The 18,952-nt window shown below is 34.9% G+C and overlaps 2 long non-coding RNA genes across 2 annotated transcripts in view; one reads left to right on the top strand and one right to left on the bottom strand.

The window, feature by feature from the left end:
• On the bottom strand, positions 2,640 to 6,990 carry LOC110395044. The gene is made up of 3 exons (XR_002436120.1): positions 6,844 to 6,990; positions 4,536 to 4,605; positions 2,640 to 3,771 (listed from the first exon to the last, which is right to left on the bottom strand). It is a non-coding gene; the product is annotated as an uncharacterized LOC110395044 (long non-coding RNA).
• LOC110394449 overlaps positions 15,562 to 18,952 on the top strand; it is a 101,070-nt gene continuing 97,679 nt past the window's right edge. Inside the window, exon 1 of the long non-coding RNA XR_002435628.1 lies at positions 15,562 to 15,735. This is a non-coding gene — a long non-coding RNA (uncharacterized LOC110394449). The remainder of the gene's footprint in view (positions 15,736 to 18,952) is intronic.

The following is an 18,952-nucleotide window of genomic DNA, read 5'->3' as shown; positions in this document are numbered from 1 at the left end:
AATGAAATGTTTTACTTTCCTTTGTCAGCCTCTTTGCATGTACATCATAAAATCATTCACAGAATAAGGTTGGAAGTATAATCTATGTCATCTGACTTCCCCACTTCCCCCTAGCAAGATTCCCAGCTTTCCCTAAACAATTGCTGACAGATATTTCTCTAATCTGTACTCAAGGATTACCAGTGAGAGACTTTGCCAAGTGTACCCAGACAATGAATCCCAGCACTCATCTGTCCTTACAGTTAGAAATTATTTCCCTGTGTCTAACCTAAATCTAATTTTTCATCTGCTTTACTCACACATTTGAGATCTCTAATTTCTCAGACTACTGCAACCCTAAACCATTTTAGGTGTCCTGTGATATATGCAATAAATCTTTTCAGTAAAATGTTGAGTGAAAGATTACTATTCTTTGTGTATCCAAATGAAAATGCAAAGCTTGACATTTATGACTGTTTCTGCTGTTTATCTGCTATTTCTGCATGGCTTCTAGCACTGTTTCCCAGTCATGGTTATCAGTCTAAAATGTGAGTATGACTACACTGCAGCCCCTTATGCCTCTTGCAGTCACATATCTCAGAAGACCATGACTTATTATTTCTGACCTAGAGAATACTGTTTAGAAGAAGACCTAGCAGGTATATCTTACAGAAATCTGCAGTATTGGTTAGACCAGTGTGATACTGTTTCAAGAAGTGTTTGCACAATTTCTGCCTATTCTTCTGGCTCATCTGTTATGATGGGTTTTTTTACACCTGTTTCTGAAGAAGTCTGGAGCAGCAAGCATTGCATTACCCGTTATCAGCGGGAGAAAGCTATCTTTGATGACGGTTCACAGACACAGTTTTAATGAACACAACAGCAATTATATTTGGGAGATCACATTCTTTGCCAAATTTTTGCATGCTTAATATAAATAAATTTGCAGTATTTATTTTATTTTGCATATTTCCATACAAGAAACACTGTGGTTAGGCAGTTTGCTATTCTGAAGTGGTAAAGAATGATTATAATCCAGTGCTTTGGTTTGTGTATTGACAAGAAGTTCAGCTGTGATAGGCTTATTACTATTATGTTTAGCAGTACCTATTCTGTGAGTTTCAAATATTACCATTCAAATGAGTTACAGACTTTGCTATTCAAACTTTATCTGGCATCATGGAGTGGTCATTGTCTTAGACGTAGAGGAATAGAGGTTGACAGAGACAAATATGATAATAATCAGGATAAGTTTTATTTGCTCATTCAGAGAATAATATTTTTATAATAAACAATAATTTAAAAATATTAAATCTCAGAACGAAATCTTTACTTCTTTGCAGTCTTTAAATATAAAACATTGAAATTAAGAGAATGTGCATATGTTACTATTTACAAACTCATCAACGAACATCCTCACAGAGCCAAAGTCCTAAGCATTCTGGTCATGACATAGAAATTATGTGTGAAGGAAAGCATAGGCAAATAGAAAATATATTGAGAGTCTATTTGTGCTTCAACACCACATCATTCCAGCAGGTGTACCCATGATATTAAAAGGCCAGCCTATGCCTCAAGAAGTGCTCTGGCTCTCATCAAGTGTCTCATTACCACAATTAAGGAGACTTAGCTGTTCAGTAGTTAGAGTAATTCCAGGAGTTAACTTCATTAGCCAGTCTATTTTAGTAAATTTGTGTTTTATATACATACAAAATAATTTTCAGTTTGTAAATCTCTACTTAAAGTAGCTAAGTAGCCTATAAACAAACACAGACTCTAAGATGAGAATCTAATAACTGAGTCTAATTTGTCTTAAATCCCTGAAGTCCTGGAGTACATGTCAGATGCCCGGTAGGTGATTCACAGCTTGCTGACTAAAATGAAAAAGAACCCCTGGGTTAGTGCAGGTAATAAATAACAGTGTAGATTCCTGCCATTAAATACTGCTGAAGCTCTATAAGGTAAGAATGACAGAATCAGCTTTTTTTATTCTTTAATACTTATGCACAGAGTTAATGATTTAACACTGACACCTCTCACATGAGAAGACAGCTCTCATTCCTGAAGAGCCTCATGGCTGATTTATCTGATTTACCATAGATCAGATGCAAACCAGCCCCAGGCTGAATGACACTACTGTTCTAAGAATGACAAGGACTTCAGTGCAGAATGTGAAAATACATACTATATATATATATATATATATATTAATCTAAAACTATGGGGGGAGGAAGGGACTTACTAAACAATACAGGAATGGTGGGCTAATGACCGACTTGTTGAAAAATAGATTTGATAAAACTGTTGGAAAAGAGAAAATAAATGCTTCCCAGGTGAACTCTAGGTACAGTGAAGTATGAACACAAATTAGAAAGAAACCAAATGTATTAGCAAAACACATTCTTCAGCCATTATAAACAGTTATTTCTTATTGTAGAAAATAAATAGGCTCTTTGCCAAAAGTAATACAAAAAATTTTATTTAGGTCATTTTAAGGATAAAAAAAATGATAATCATATCACAATGTCTTTATGATGCAAAAAAAAAAGCATTTTTGTTTAGATTTTGTAAATACATATTCTTCATAATTTTTGCAAACATTTAAAGAAACCTGATTATACTTTACTTCTTCAATGCATAGAAGGAATTCATCCCAATACTTTCAATAAAAAAACCTTTATCTTCTAACTGATTTTGGTGCTTCTGGCTTCTTTTATACAAATAGCCAGATTAGAATTGCATTAATTGTTATACCAAAATGTTTATAGGATTAGATTGTAGACTGTAGTCTTGGAATTTGTTTCAACTGCTCTTATCTTATATTTTGGATGTGGTGCTCAGGGACATGATTTAGCGGTGGGTTGTTAGAGCAGTATGGTTAGGTTGCGGTTGGATTTGATGGTCACGAAGGTCCTTTCCAATCTGAGCAATTCCATGATTCTATGATTCTATCTACTCATCTTCTTACAGAAGAACTTCAATTTATACAAAAATTCTGTTAATCTCTTCTTTTGCTGAGACATAGTAGCTCCCATACCACCTCACTTCCAGCTTTCAGAGTTCCTGTACACTTTAGTGTAACGTAAGATATTGTATATCATGGGGTAAATTTTTCTAGTCATAGAAAACTGAAGTTGTACAGTGGATATGCTCCCTTCAAAGGAATTCAAGAAAGCACAACTGTACCCCTTTACAAAGTCTTTTCTATTACATAGGAAAGAAAAAGCATAAGTGTTTTTGTATGACAGTACAGTTTGCTACCATCAGGCCCCTGAGGCATAAATGGAGTTTCCAAAAACTTGACATCTTACACCATAGACAGTCACTAATATCCACTTAGGCTATAAAATAATACATCAGTGGGACAAAACTCTTTCACAATGAAACATCTTTGATAGTGAAAATTATTAGCACAAATCTTGTATTTCTGCAGAGGATAGAATTGCTCTCCAAAATTTTGAGAGCACCCCCTCCCACTTGGCATAGAGATGGAAGGTCTGTTGTTGTCATTGCTATAATCATGTTATTTATAGACTTTCTGTTTATAGATGAGGCAGCTGTGTTTGTGCAGTTGGCTATTTCAGTTGATAGTGAAAGGCACTGGACACAGCACTGGCCAATACAGTTAGCACACTTAGAGTCATGACTGAACCACATGAGCTCTTTAATAATTCCAAAAAACACATATGGCTGTGAATTTCCAGACTCACATTGAACTATGAAGATCATCGAAATTGTATTGAAAATACAGACCTCAGCAGAATGCCACAGGTCTCAGTTCCAGAATTCATCCTATATAAAGACAAGGGAACAAAGTCTCAGTTCAGAGGAGATGAAGAGGAATAGGAGGAAGGGGTTTTTATGTCTTCTGAAGAAATGCATGATGCTGCTTCTTTTGTAGGAGATCTGTGCAATCTATGCAAAACCCAGATCCTGGACTCCTGTACGCAGCCCTGTTGTAGTTGGACAGATCAGGAAGGCCAACGTTTTTCTTTTAACATACATTAATTTCAACTTTCCAGAGGTCTACTCTATCTGACAACAGAGCTGAGCAATTTCCTCTGTTGCTACATTTCTGTATGGTTGCCTAGATACTCAGTTTCCTTGAGGATCATGCTGATTAAAGTGTGGTTGCAATTTGATGATTTGAAGACCCTGTTCTGTCACCCAGGCATAGAAATCCTCAGAAAAGAAAAAAAAAAAAAAAGATTTGTGCTTACAAACAGTTATACAGAAGGAAATTCAAAGTTTTACAGATTTTTCCCTCAGTGATTTTAGTGATATTAACTCACCATTTGTGTTATTTTGCAGAACAGCACATTTTCAGCATTCTTATAGTTTGTTTAGCTCTTATTTAACATTCAACTTGATGGCTGCTTCCAGAAGTAGGCACAAATCCTTCCCAGGGTGAGAAAACTGCAGGCCAGCATACACACTGCAGCCCTGTTTTCTCATGGCGGTCTCAAGTTCCATTTTTGATATAATGCTTGGCAGGAAGTCATGATAAAAATGCCAAACTGTAGCAGAATAGGAGCAGCATTGTGTTTTTTCCTTACCAGATCATAAAAAGTTTAGAAAGAGGAAAGCTTCCATATTGTTTGTCTCTGCTGCCAGTTTTTCTCATTCCTAGAGGTACAGAATATCCAGCCGTAAATATGATAAGAATTGGAATCCAATACACTAATAGACTGCATCTGAAGCAATTGAAAGCCTGCAGGAACTTGACATTGGATAAAAATAAATAAATATATTTTTCTTGCACTTAAGAAAAAACATGCTAAAGATGAGATTTGAAAATTGCCAGGAAGTAGTATTCCACATAATAACAAATTCTCCTCCTTAATTTGTGGGATTGAAATATTATTTGAAAAAATAAATTCCAGTCAATCTATGAAAATGTGACACTTTTCTGAAAAATTGATTCTATGAACAATTTCTCAAGTTTAATGAAGTTGAAAATTTTGTCTCACATCTAGTAAATCTTTCCTGATGTATACATAAATAAAATTACTGAATTATTGAGGCAATATACAGACTTCATAAACTGAAATGGAAATACACTTAATAACTATTTCTAGCCATTTATTTACGTCTTGATATGAAGAATTTAGAATTTTGTTATCTGACTAGTTATTGCAATAGTTTTGTTGTTTTTGTTTTATGTGGAATAATGAGAATGTCAGATGTAGTACAATAAATGGTTAAAAAAATCAAGTCTTTAGTTAGGTCTCCTTTTTTTTTCAATTAGCCATGACTTTCTGAAAGCCTTGAATTTTACTTCAGCATTCATTCAGCCATTTCTGTATTACAGCAAGGCAAATAAAATATCCTTCCCATTTCATTACATCTTAAGGCATCTTTTTTTTTTTGCTCTCTGTAACACAAAACTGCTGAATTGTTACAAATCAGAGCATACAAGGCCATCATCATTCTGTTCTTATCCAGCAATATATGATGTATGTATATGATTTTAACAAATAAAATAAATAAATAAAGATAGACATGGGAACATAGGAAAATGTTTTGCTCAACTAATAATCTGAAAATTGGAAATACTTTGTTCAACTAAATAGTTTGTTAGTTTTCTTTGTTAGAAACAATAGAGTACTACTGTATCACTTGCATTTAGAAACTCAGATTCAGATTCCCACTTATTCATTTCCAGAACAGTATATTTTATTTTGTTACACAGTTATGGTATTTCCCCCAAAATAAAATAAAATAATTACGCAACGCGTGAAGTTGAGCTGAATGTCGAGCCTTGCTTCTGACATATTAAGCATATGAATTGCAGATAAGTAGTTGTCCTCCTGTTACAAATTGTGCAGAGTGAATTCCTTTCTCTTTCAGAAAGAGACATTTTCCAGTTTCTTCATCACCATTCCTATTATTCTAAACTAAGGGTCACCAATTCTCCTCCTCATGCAGAGGAACAAGTAATGGAAATGAATAATGTGATAACAAGTCAAGACAGGAAAATGGTAGAGGTCAGTTGCTTTCTGTCCTCTTTGTCTTCAGGTAACATATAATACTATCTTTTTTCAATGCAAGAAAAAGTTACGTTTATTTCTCTTATGGATGAGATGGATGCTAACAGGCATCTAAATAAACTTTATTCCATCTGGTATAAACGCATATAAGTTTTTACTTTAGACAACAGTCTTACCTAGCTGTAATGACAGACAGGGAAGTATTGGTAAAATGTATGCTTTGCTGTCTTTTAGGTGAGAAAGCACAGCCCAGCATTTTTTTTTCATTCCAATTAGCTGTACTACTGATATTAATCTCAAAAGACATTAAGCAAGAAAAGGACGCAACCCTCAAAACAAAGTGAAAAACCTAAACAATGACAATACATTGAAATCTGACAAAATCTCCTATACACATTGAATAGTTCTTCCCTTCTCTTGGCCTTTCAGTGATTTTAACACAAGCTGTCTGATTTCACAGCCCAAGGTACAAAAAAAGAGTGGGAAATAAATAGTATAATATAGTGAAAAAACAATTTCATTCTAATGGCACTGAGTGAATGATCTTAGTCAATTTTCAGAAAACTAAATATAGAAATGTTCAAAGAGGATTTAATCTGCAGTAACTGAGAGTGTCTAAAGAGGTTAAGAACTGAACATATAGTTAAATTAATCCAATAGATGAGGAACTGCTTAATGACATAGTTACTTAAATTTATTGCAGATATTTCACGAATTACTGAGCTATACAATTCACTCCTTCCTATTGAATATTCACTTAATAATTATGATATTCTTTCTTACTATTGTTCTGTAATTTTTAAAATATATATTTTAATTACATCATACAGGCCAAACTTCTTCATACTGTGAAAAAAAGTTATGTGGTACTTACTTTCTAGAAGTGCATATAACAGCTGGGCAATGCTGAGTGTGAGGATGTTATTGCAGTTCTAACTTGTGGTGAAGAATCCCTCTATACTTATACAGAAATGCCTCTTTTCCTGTGAGGTAGAACAATTCAATTACCATCAAAATTAAAATAAAAGTATAATCTTAGCTCAACAGAAAAATATGTGGCGCAACTGGCTTCCCATGAAATATGTTTTACTGTAAATACAGCAATATCCAAATATGAACTCAAATGTCACCTGGTTTCTGGTTGCTTTTAAAAACTGAGCACAGTAAATATCATATGCTCACATACTACTTGCAGTCTAATGCACTAATTTTTCTTCCTCTTAAATGTGTCACATGTTCAAAGTTAGTATTTTTTTATGCTTATATCCTTGCTTCAGCATTATCTGTGAGACACTGGTTCAGACCAGATTCCCTTCTTCTTGTTAAAGTTATAGAACTATAGCTTTTCTTTCCCTGGAAGATCTATCATGAACAATAAACCAATCATGTTGTCAGAGGGAAACTTGTGACTGGACAGAATTTTATGAGCTTAATGAAAGTTCATTTTACACATTTGTCCTGGGGCTTTAGAGCACTTAATATACCAGTAGTTTTTGTCAGTTATTCTTTCTCATATTAGATTCAGAAACTGCACTGGGAGCTTTGATTATCTGGACTTGATCGCTAGGTGATTAGATATATGCAGAGGTAAGCGTCTTTCTGAAGGATCAAGAGGCTAAAAGAAATTTAAAAATACCTGGTGATGTTATAAGTAGTATTTTATCCTTTTTTGAGCTGTATGAATGAATAGATCTATCTCTGAGAAAGCACTGGGGGCGTTCTTAATCTACATAGTATATTGACAAAAAGAGTTAGAAAAAGACATTTATTTAGTGTCACTTTCAAAAGTACTTAGATACCCTGGACATTTAAAAATGATTAAAGTCATTTGGTTAATTTGAAGAAATATATACTATCTATTGAATGAGTGACAATGCATTAACATATAATCGTGTCTGAACTAAGCAGTAATTTACATGTATTGTCACAAAGAATTATTTCTAGGTAACACCGAGGATGATTTTGTCTTCCTTTATCCAGAGAGGTTGCTCCACTGACAATGGATGAGTCTCTATCCACAAATCTAAATTCCCATCAAAATGCTTTTATCCCTATGTACTTTACTGATTACAACCTCAAAAGCTGGACACAACTTTTTCTTCATGGTGTCAGTATTAGGTCAAACTATTATCATAATGAGATCAGCATAGATTTGTATATCCAACAGTGTTTTGACCTTTCTACTGTATCTCATGGCTGATGTTCAGAAATCCTCAATATTTTTGAAGCAGATGGTCAGTAGATTTTTATCATAGTAAGAGGCCAGGTGGCAATGGCACAGAATATAACTATTCAAATGCCTGTGGTTTTAACTCTGATCAACTAAATAGTATTGATTCTTATCATTAAAGCAGAAAGATATGTTTAAACAGAAAATATAATCTGTGGACATAAATATTCAATACGTTCTGGGATAAAAATCTCACTCATTTACTCCATAGCAAGATCTGATAAGTACTCACCTCCTATAAATAGTACAATTACCAAATAAGTCAAGGATGTTTACAAAGAACAGTCATAATCTCTTAGATAAAGTACCTCATATACTTCGTTTTTAAACCCAGTTCTCAAATTATTATCATCAAGATTAATCAACTAATATTTGGATATGAGGAAATACTGAGGAGTCATAATTGCACAGTGTTAATCAACGGCAGGAAGACTGATGAGAAAATTGAATAAAAGGAGGAGACGTTTTTCAGACTTTTCTTATGCATTTATATAGACCAATTTTAATTTGCCTATGTGATCTGACTAAACACATGATGAATATTTTCAAATTATCAGTCAAAAGATCAACATGAATAAATTTAAAAAAATGCTTAAAGGAAATTGCCAAAATATATTTAAAATTACTTTTCCAAAGAAAAATGGGAGACTCATGATCTCTTTTACCTTGGGTTATACTAATTGTCTGTCAGATTTTTACAGTCATATTCTATATCAACGAATACATTCATCTTTCTGTTTCCACAAAAGCAAATAAATTTATTTATTTAGCAGATGATAAAGTTCTTCAATAAGATTATATCTTCCAAACTCTTTTTTTTTTTCCGATTTACTTTTATTATCCAATATGTATTCTGAGTCAAAAGGAGTCAAGCTTTGGAGCCTCCTACTAAAGCAGTGTTTGAGAAAATATGCTAGATGTTGTCCTTAAAACTGTGACCCAGAAAAGTTAAGACCAAAGAAAACAGGATACCTTGCTGAGTAAATGCTCCAAATATGACATTTCTGATGTAAATCCAAACCTTGAAAGGGTACAAGTCTTAAATATATTAATATTCTGGAAAAATTAATATGTCATAACAAAAGGAATTCCAATACTTACAACTGTTAACATATTCTTCTTGCCTAATTCCAGGACTATATTTTTTATATACATCTCACTTAACTAAAACCTACCCTCTTATCTCAGAGGAAATGAGAATATGAGTGGCTGAAAATATTAACATTAAAGAAAAATGATAGGATGTGCTAACACCATTCCTATAGTTGATTTCAGTAACTGTATTTTTAAAAATGTAAATAATGTATCTGAATATCAAATGACTCCTGGCTGACTTTTCCAAGTTCATATAAATAAATTTACTTCAGTGGCAGAATATCAAGATCAACTAGTAATATAACTAAAATCATATTAGGCCAAACTTCAGGTTTGCACTCCAGATAATTGTGAAGATGCTGACCCTTGAGCTTGTAAATTCTGTGAGACTGATTTGACTGGAAAATCACCAAGCCTTCAAATTTGTGAAATTACCCTGGCTATAGCTACATTATGGTATTTTCTATGACCTGGTCACCTAGATGTCCAGATAAGAAATCTAGCAGAATATACCACAGATTTTCGCCTGATTGTTGACTTCCTTTTCTCTGAAAAGGAAACGAAGTCCACTATGAAGATGAAAGACAACTGAGCCTTGTCTTGTAACGGAGTTTAGAAGGTGCTGTAGCACACACTTCAGAGTTTGGGAAGATTAAGTATATGTAACTCACTGATGGATATTTTTGCATGTTTTAAGCCAAATGTTCAAATATTTTGCTGATCTGGCAACTGCAGACAATCATTTTCTGAAGTATTTCCAGGTTTTTTGAATGATTACCAGAGGAAAAAAATATATTTTTTCTGTCTCTGATTTTCACAAGTGAAGCTTTTATTTTTCCACACCATGTCTATTTGCTCAACATTTTACAAAAGCAATATCTAGTTTTTAAATATTCATATTTTATTCCATTCATTACTGACATTCCAATATCAAACTCTGGAACAGAAGAGTACTCTGTCATGGTTTCTATTTCCAAGTTTCTGAGCAGTTCTGCAGCATATTCCTTTGTATATTCAAAACTAGGCTATCAAAATATAATGCCAATTTAAACCACAACCATTATTTATATTAATAGTGAAGGAGGAAAAAACGTAGTGGTAAATTAATCTTTGTGCAGCAAAGAACTCCTTAAAATAGGTTTTCAACATGCATAGTAATGAACTATTGCTATCTCTCCTCAACAGACATCTTTAAATAACTATGTCCAAAGTTGTTTAAAATCCTTTTCCAAGAATTTCAGTTTCAGTAATGCGAGGAAGACTGATTCCTCACTTATAACGCTGATCAACGCAAGCCTCCTTTTTTTTTTTTTTTATCTTCTGCTTAATATAGGGAACTCATGAATCAGCTATGACTTTTACATGCCTTCCCTTTGACCTTCCCACAGATAATCATAATAACACTGGGCTGCTGAGAATCAATCAGTTTTCATAAAGGCAGCAGCCTTCAGATTAATCTCATATTATTAATTCTGCAAGTTAAAAAGACAAGCAGAAAGACAAGATGGCTTTCAGTGCTATTTACTTCCCTAAAAATATTTCCTGTGGATAATAAACAAACAAATTTCCAATCTGGTGGAGCTGTAAATTTGCAGCCTTCATGAAAATTAATTTAAATGGATGTGACTGTGAGGTTGGGATTGTAAAGATTAGGGAGACTCCTGTAGTTATAATTGCCTGTTCAGTTCATCTGCTGCTCTGTCACTCAAGAGTGGCACAGCTGCATTAACAACTCTAATCATAATCTAATTCTCAGATCAAATTCCCATCTTCAATATATCCTTTAATAAGGCTTCCATACCCCATCTTTTAGCCTTAATTATTGCTTCCTGTCTCCCCTGACAACCAAATTAAAAGGTACATACTGCAGCTCTATAATAAAAAGTAGCAAAGATACAACTACTGTACTGCAAATTCACACTAACCTTGTGAAGGTTGGATGGCTTGAGATAACTAGATATTTTACTGATAGTGCAAACACTAGAAGATAAGAAATACAATTTTATAATCATGTATTGATTTTTCCTTTTTCCTGCTAATACGGAAAATTATCTGGACCAGGTTTTAGATTAGCAAAGTGAGAAAAGACAGTTTTATAGGAAAACTGTCTAGATCCCAGCATGAGGACAGTTTCTCTTAAAGCTGGAGTTCTTGAAATGTCAGTTGTTGACAGAAGGCATTGTATTAGCTAAAGTTAAATCCCTCCACACAAGAGATGAGATGCCAAGTCAGCAAGATACCTAATCAAGCATCCACCTTTTTGGCATAAGAATAATCTCAAGTCCACAACAACATTAACATGTTTTATGTACATAGCTCTGAAGGTAATGCCTCCTATTTATTTCCATAGAAACTACAACAGATACAAAGAGCACAATAACACTACACTACAAATTTTTCATCATAGTCACCACCATTAGCTATGCATTTTCACCAGTGATGAACAAGAGCCTGCATGTCACGCTTGTAAAAATCTGCACCAGTAGAGATGACCCACTGTAACTGCCATCTTCGCTGAAATGTACCACCCACCACCTCACTGTGCTCACATCCACTCTTTGTCTCCATAAATGTTCATCAGTGAAATTCAGTGTGCGATTTTTTTTTCCACTTGGAGGAATTCAGTGACACACCTTTGCTTCATACACACTTCCATGTCAGATGCCATTTTGTCAGACTGTCTCTCTGCTGCCATCTGTCACACAGAAACAAAATGTAATGGAATACTGGTGGGAAAGTTCAATCTATACTGCCATACCACCAACATCCACCTCTGACATCATAGGCCAAGATAATAAAATAGGAGGCAGTACTTTTGGAACAGCCCTTGTAAGTTAGCAAATATTAAAGTAAGTTTTGACTAGGACCCAAACAGTCAATGTCTTGTCCACGTAGGATTCTGTTTTGTTTGTTGTACTGTGTAAATGAAGATTTCAGTGGAAGAGCTAAATTTTTTTTCTGTGCAAATGTATCAAGATGACATGTCAATATTTCTAAGTCAAAAATGCATTTCTATGAAACTTCAATAATTTAAATTAAAAACTAACTTTGTAAAATTTTAGATTTGATATGATAGCACTGGCCTTGGCGAAAAAGAAAAAGAAAAAGAAAAAGAAAAAGAAAAAGAAAAAGAAAAAGAAAAAGAAAAAGAAAAAGAAAAAGAAAAAGAAAAAGAGAGAGAGAGAGACAACTGTCAGTGTAGGCAAGGAGGGTAATAATTGGTCAAAGATTGAAAACTTTGGAATAAAGCAGCACATTGTGGTATAGGGTACAGAGCTGATTTTCGAATGTAACCATGCATTTCAAGGGTGGTAAGCAAAGTCTGCTGAGAAATGCTTTCATAGATAAGAGAGGCCTGCAAGAATGCCAACCCTTTAAACATGGCAGATTTTAATTATACTGATACCAGTATTGATTTGTATAAGAACATTTTCAGGACTTAGGAGACAAATGTGTTTCAGAAAGTAGCTAAGGATTTATTTTCCAGGCAATCTGCTGACCAGCTTTAGTGGCTTAGGGCTATCTTGTGAGTGAATGGAATCTTGAATAAACTGTGATGTGGAGGACAACTTACGAGCAACGGGTATGAAAAATTTAGTTCAGTTAATTGTGAGGGGTTTATTATTTAAATGGATACAGTTTGCACAATGCTGACCTAGAAAGGAATATACTTATTCATTCTTGCTTAGGATATCTAAAAGTGAGAAATGGAAAATGTTACATAACATTGTAGGTCACCTCTGAAAATCTAGAGTTTTCTTGTACTAATTGTCACATACTGAACTTAAAAAAGCACTGCAATATTTAAAACACCAGTTCTATTGTATCAGACATTTCTGCTGGCTTTGGAAACAGCCACCAATTTTGCAGCTGGTGAACTTTTTACATTTTACAATGTATTTACTTATTCCTTAAAGAAAAAGGAATGAATAAGCATGAATAACATCTAAGACAGGTGTTGATATAATACCTTTTAGTTATAAAGCTGAAGGGAGCTAAATATTTCTGTAACTCTGATTCTTCATTTGCATCTGACAATTATACAATTACCCATAACTTTTTGATGGAAAACAGACCACTGAAGTTGTGGTGTTATACAAGGGTCATTATTTGCCAAAGCTCGCAAATGAATCCTTTTTAGAGTAGAAGTCCTCTCTTTCTTTAACATTTGTTTGATGGCACTAATTTCCATATGGCTTTTTGTATCTTTTCAATGCATTATCTTTATAAGACTCTGTTGGTGTGAGAATGTGTTACTATTTCCACCTCTTGTTTTGAAAACTGAAGCACAAATGGTGTTATTCATCTCCAAGTATAATATAGAAGAACAGTTTATAGGTATGGATAAACCTTCTTCATAGACAACAGAGAGAGATAAATTGCCTTCAGAGGGCAGTTATTACCACAGGATAGACACGGAGATGAATCACACTCTGGTGGAGTCTAAATTTCTTTATGTCCAATAAGTAGGACATCAGTGACTAGTGTAGACTTTACAGATTATCAGATGGTTGTAGGTAAGTCAAATACCATCCTAAAACCAGCAAAAGTCACATCCTGGTAAAATAAAGTTCAGAAAACAGAACATAGGGATCACAGCTCTGAGAATTATAGCCCTTAATTACTAGAGATCTAGAGTCATGGATATGGGAAAAATACTTTCATTGTACGATTCTAAAAATTGCTGAATGGTCAAGAGAAAGCAGCCCAGAGCTGAGAAATAACAGCCAGTGCAACCCAGTTTGATTGCACCTGTAAGTTCTATACTGCCTGTTTTCACAGCTTAGAAACCAGAAGCAGGACTAGGGGAAAAGAAGGAGCATTTCTGCACACTGTAGAATTCATTCTAAGAAATGGGCTGTATATTTTTTCCTATTAATGTAAATCATATTTTGTTGGGTTTTTTTCACCGTAAAGTGGTGCAGTTGGCATTGTATATTTTTACAAAAAAACAAACAAACCAGAAAATGACTGAAGTAGGACCAATAGAAGATCAATGCCAGAACAACAAAAGGCAGTAACTTAGGTCTTCATACCAGGTTTTGCCCTTTGTCAATCAGAGCAAGAATTAGAAAACAATTCCTGAGACTGATATCTTAATGACAAAATATTGGCTATTCTAAAAGGAAATATTTGAGCTTTTTATATATTAAAAAAATGCTTTGTCTCAGAAAAAATATTTGGAGATAAAACTTTATTGAAATCAGTCTTACATTTTGCCAAAACACCTTTTTTTTTTTTTTTTTTTTTTTTTTTTTTTTTTAAATATAGGTGTCCGAACAATTTCTTAAAGTCTCTGCTCTACAAATTTTATATTAAAGCTGCATTCATGGCTACAGGAACAATCGGATGCTTCAAAAATATAGGCCAAGCAGTATGATTCAGTATCTAAAATGAAAAAGCTTATCTGTGCTTCCCATGTTTCTTATGTTAGCAAATTTAGAGTACCAGTTCTGTGAGAAAAGTCTTTTATGAAGGCTTCTAATGCTCAGTGTTCTGTTGTTGTTGTTGGATTTTGTCTCTTGTGAAGGGGAAAGGGAAGGGGAGGGCAAGAAGAAAGAGTACCTAAACAGATTTAATAACTTTATAAAGGTTTGGCTCAGTGATTTGGCTTCAGGGTGAAAACTAAAAAGTGTGTGTTTTTTTTTCATCTGTTCACCTCTCCAGCCTCAGTCACTCAGCACTGCAAAGGCACAGAATTTCATCTGCAGCATTACAATGCATTAGGAAAGAGAGGTTTCCTTTCTGTCTCAGGGAAGAACAAGACTGATTTTGACGTCTTTCAGTCCTCACTTAAAATTGTAAAGGTTACCAACAACAGGGGATACCACACAAGGTATTATAAGTTTTAAATAATTAGAAAAATACAGGTAGTTTGATAAGTACTCTAAAACAGCAAATTCAAGTTATCAGTGCATTTCTATCATATTGATCATTCACAAAGGTTATTGTTCTAAGAATATGGGGGAAGTAATTTAGTCTCACATACTTACTTTTTATAGACTTATGGTACACACATTTATCCATAAAGGGATACAAATAAAGAAAACTATTATATGCTTCTTTTTCACTGAGTATGGTTTAAGAAATCTTTGGGACAAATAACAATTGAAACCTGGTGGGAAGAGTCCTGTTGTTATGATGGATATTATAGCTCTTCAGAAGGTACAGGTAGGGCAGGTGTATTGTGTTTGAGGAAGTGGCTAAGTACTAAGGAAAGGTGCCTACCTAGATTTGTTGCTTGTAAACAGAAATGGTTTTGTTGGCTAATGTTTTCTTTGCCTCTCCATTCAAAACAAATAATGTGCTCTAAGCCCCCAGGAGCCCTGAACTGAGGACTGTGGGAATGATAAACTCCCAGACAAATCTAAGCTTCTATGGGATTTGCTGCTCCAGCTGGATGCAAATAAATCTGTGGCTCCTAATGAGATTCTTCCCAGGGTAAGTAAAGAGTTTGCTGATGTCATCACAAGACCTGTCTCAATTTTTTTTCCAGTTTTTGGAATCTTGGGATTCATTGAACTAATTAATCTGCGTTCCATGCTGAGGTTTGAAAGGCTTCTACAACAGCATTCTCAATACTAGCTTTGGAAAGTTGCGCCAGGGGAGATTTAGGCTGGACATTAGGAAACACTACTTTTCTGAAAGAGTGGTCAGGTGCTGGAACGGGCTGCCCAGGGAGGTGGTGGAGTCACCGTCCCTGGAGGTGTTCAAGAAACGTTTAGATATAGCGTTGGGAGACATAGTTTAGTGGGGTTGGTGGTGGTAGGTGGATGGTTGGACTAGGTGATCTTGTAGGTCTTTTCCAACCTAGCTCATTCTATGATTCTATGAAAGTGAATGGACGCTGTCTAAAATAATTCCAGAGATCTGTTTCTATATTTTATGCAAGAAAACTAAAGAAAGGAAATCCATTTAGCAGCTGATAGATCTACAATATTCATTCTTATTGTAACAGCATAATTTTTTTAAGCTCCTAAAGCACTTTTTAATATTCTTTCATTTTATTTTGTAGACTCTCAGTTTATTATGTAAACTAAGTCTTTAACTGTAGATGTATGTTTATGCCTTACTTGGGCAATATTTCACAAAAGTTTCATGCCATGTGTGTATTTCTAAAGAATGGCTCAAATGAGGAGGAACATATGTGAGTAATTAAGCTGATAATTTTAAGCAGTATGCAAATGGAACTGTGAATGTCTGTATTTCATTTTCACTTACTAGGTCTCATGGAGAAACATATTTATATATATTCTATTTTTTTTTTTTTTGTATGGATGACCTCTAGCAGCAATTCTCCAGAACTCTCTTCTTGTCATCCTCAACTTTATATCTAGCCTTCTTCATCTATGTCACTTGTTTCTTATGTAAATATTAGTAATGGAAATAAACTCCTCCTCCACCGATCTGTGCTTTGTCCCAACACACAGGAGACATTAATGTAGTCTTATTTAGTTTCTGAAAGCTGTGGTCTGCCTCACATATCTGTCACTTCTTCCTCAGTATTCCTTTTCAAATTCTGCTCTTTTTTTTCAGAATCAGTCAGGCTATTTCAATCTTTGTCTGCTCCTCTCATTTATCAAGACTAAAATGCTTATTGTATTTCTGTTGTTTCCTACTTCATTGGTGCTGGATATATTGCCTACATTTTCCTTATCCAACTCCTTGTTACATCTTTAGCTCTCAGTAACAGAGCTCATGATAAGACCAGCTAAAATTGCTTACTAACTGAGTTCCTCTGATTTGTCTGGGCAGCAAAGCACTCTTAATTTCCAAGAAGAAAGCAAGGCAGACTGTGGCATTTAGGGTCTCTGTCAACTATTGAACTTTTGGAACTGTACTTAGGACTTCAGCAGTAAATGAGGGGTGTTTTGTTGGAGAAACTCCACAGTCATTCAGCACCCCACAACAAAAGTCTATTGCTTACATGTAGACCATGCTGACTATCCCTTTACACAACTTGGAGGGGAAAGTGCCTTCCACACATGCTATACTGTCTATGTGTCCTCTTCCCCGGTGACTCCTGATTGGCCACTAAAATGTATTTCTTAGGAATAACATCTTGAACTGGTGTAAAAGATTTTTCCAGACATGTTTTCAAGGAATCATCCTTTACTTTGGCTTTTCTCTCCCTTAAGTTTCAGAGAGATCTCTGGCTTTTCTGCAGAACACACTGAGAAGGGAGTGCAGGACACAGTCTTGGAATTTCATAATTACATTCCTGGCATAAATCAGCCAAATAAAACTCTGTTATTGCTTTACAGAAAGTGCAGTGTAGGGAAAGACAAATGAAACTCTGTCTGAAGAATGGATTCAGCAGATTTACTATAAATCATGTACAAAGGCATTTGGCTCATTTTTCCCACTGGAAAAAATGAGGTTTTTGAGATGAACAGAAAACAATTTTGAATCTATCAGATTAACAACACTTCTTTATGAATCCTTATAAGAAATTCCAACAGTATACAGTATATTCATTTAAAAATTTTTCATAAACAGGATAAATATTTCCACAGTATACGTGCCCCTCTTTTATCAGTACTCCATATCATGACATCATACAACAAGCTGTTTTAGTGATGGAACATAGTGCCAGAAAGCTGCATTTTCTTGGTCAGCCCCTGGCAGTGTCATCTTACATGATTTTCAGCTCTCCAAGATGATGATACACTGAGAAGAGACAAACTACAGTCCCCAGAAGTCTCCAGTACTCCACATATCATTTCCAATTCCAGGTAAAAGAGGTAGAATAGCACAGCAATGGGATAAGACCTCTCTCCAGTTTCCAGTAGCACAGCAAGCAACATGGTTGGAACTACTCTCTCTCCCATTTGTTTGATATATTACATGTAACTGCTTTTCATATCATATTGCCTTACATTCTTTTATTATCTGTAGTAAATAACTTATCCCTCCTTATCTTGGTTGTGTCCTTTGTACTTCTTCCCTCCCCCCCTCCCCTCCACCTGCAGAAGAGGGAAAGGTAGGAGAGGCAGAGCCCTGTCATTGGCAATAGAATCAACTAAACTGCCACAATATGTAATAAAATGACAAGAAGGAAAGATCATCAAAGTCTATTTCTTCTGTGTACTTTATATCAGGTCTTTAGCAACCAGGAAAGCAATACCTTTGACGAGTAGCAATAAATTACAGAGATATTGTAAGGGAACTGTTATTTCACAGCCTGAACTGGTGATTGAGCACATTGTAGAGGGTGTGGCTAGCCCAGGGACCACAGGGTCCACCCTCCCCTGTGCTCATTTAAGGGCTAGCTAACAAACAGAGAATGTCTTCTGGTTGAAGGCTGCTTCATTGGAAGGAGTGCTCTGTAGTTAGAGATCCTATTGCTAGTTGGGTGGGGCAGCTTTTTCCTGTATTTGATTGTTGATATTCCTTCTAGGCATGCTTCTTCTGAGAAATATCCTGTATTCTGCCTGTAGGACTGGATATTACTGATTTTTCTTGTATCAGGAGGATCTGACCCCCACCTATTCTATGACTTCACCACTATGCAAAGTTTGCTTGCTTTTCTGGTATTTCACTTGTTTGTTTATTTTCTGTTGTTGTTTGTTGTAAGCAGCACTTATTTTGTCAACTGGAGATTGTTGTTCTCCCTTGGGGGAGAATTAGACATAAGTGGCTTTAAGACAATACTGTT

This window comes from Numida meleagris, chromosome 2, assembly GCF_002078875.1.
Source record: "Numida meleagris isolate 19003 breed g44 Domestic line chromosome 2, NumMel1.0, whole genome shotgun sequence".
In the NCBI taxonomy this organism is placed as follows: Eukaryota; Metazoa; Chordata; class Aves; order Galliformes; family Numididae; genus Numida; species Numida meleagris.
The sequence above is the reverse complement of the archived record's forward strand: the minus strand, read 5'-3'. Positions and strand labels throughout refer to the sequence as shown.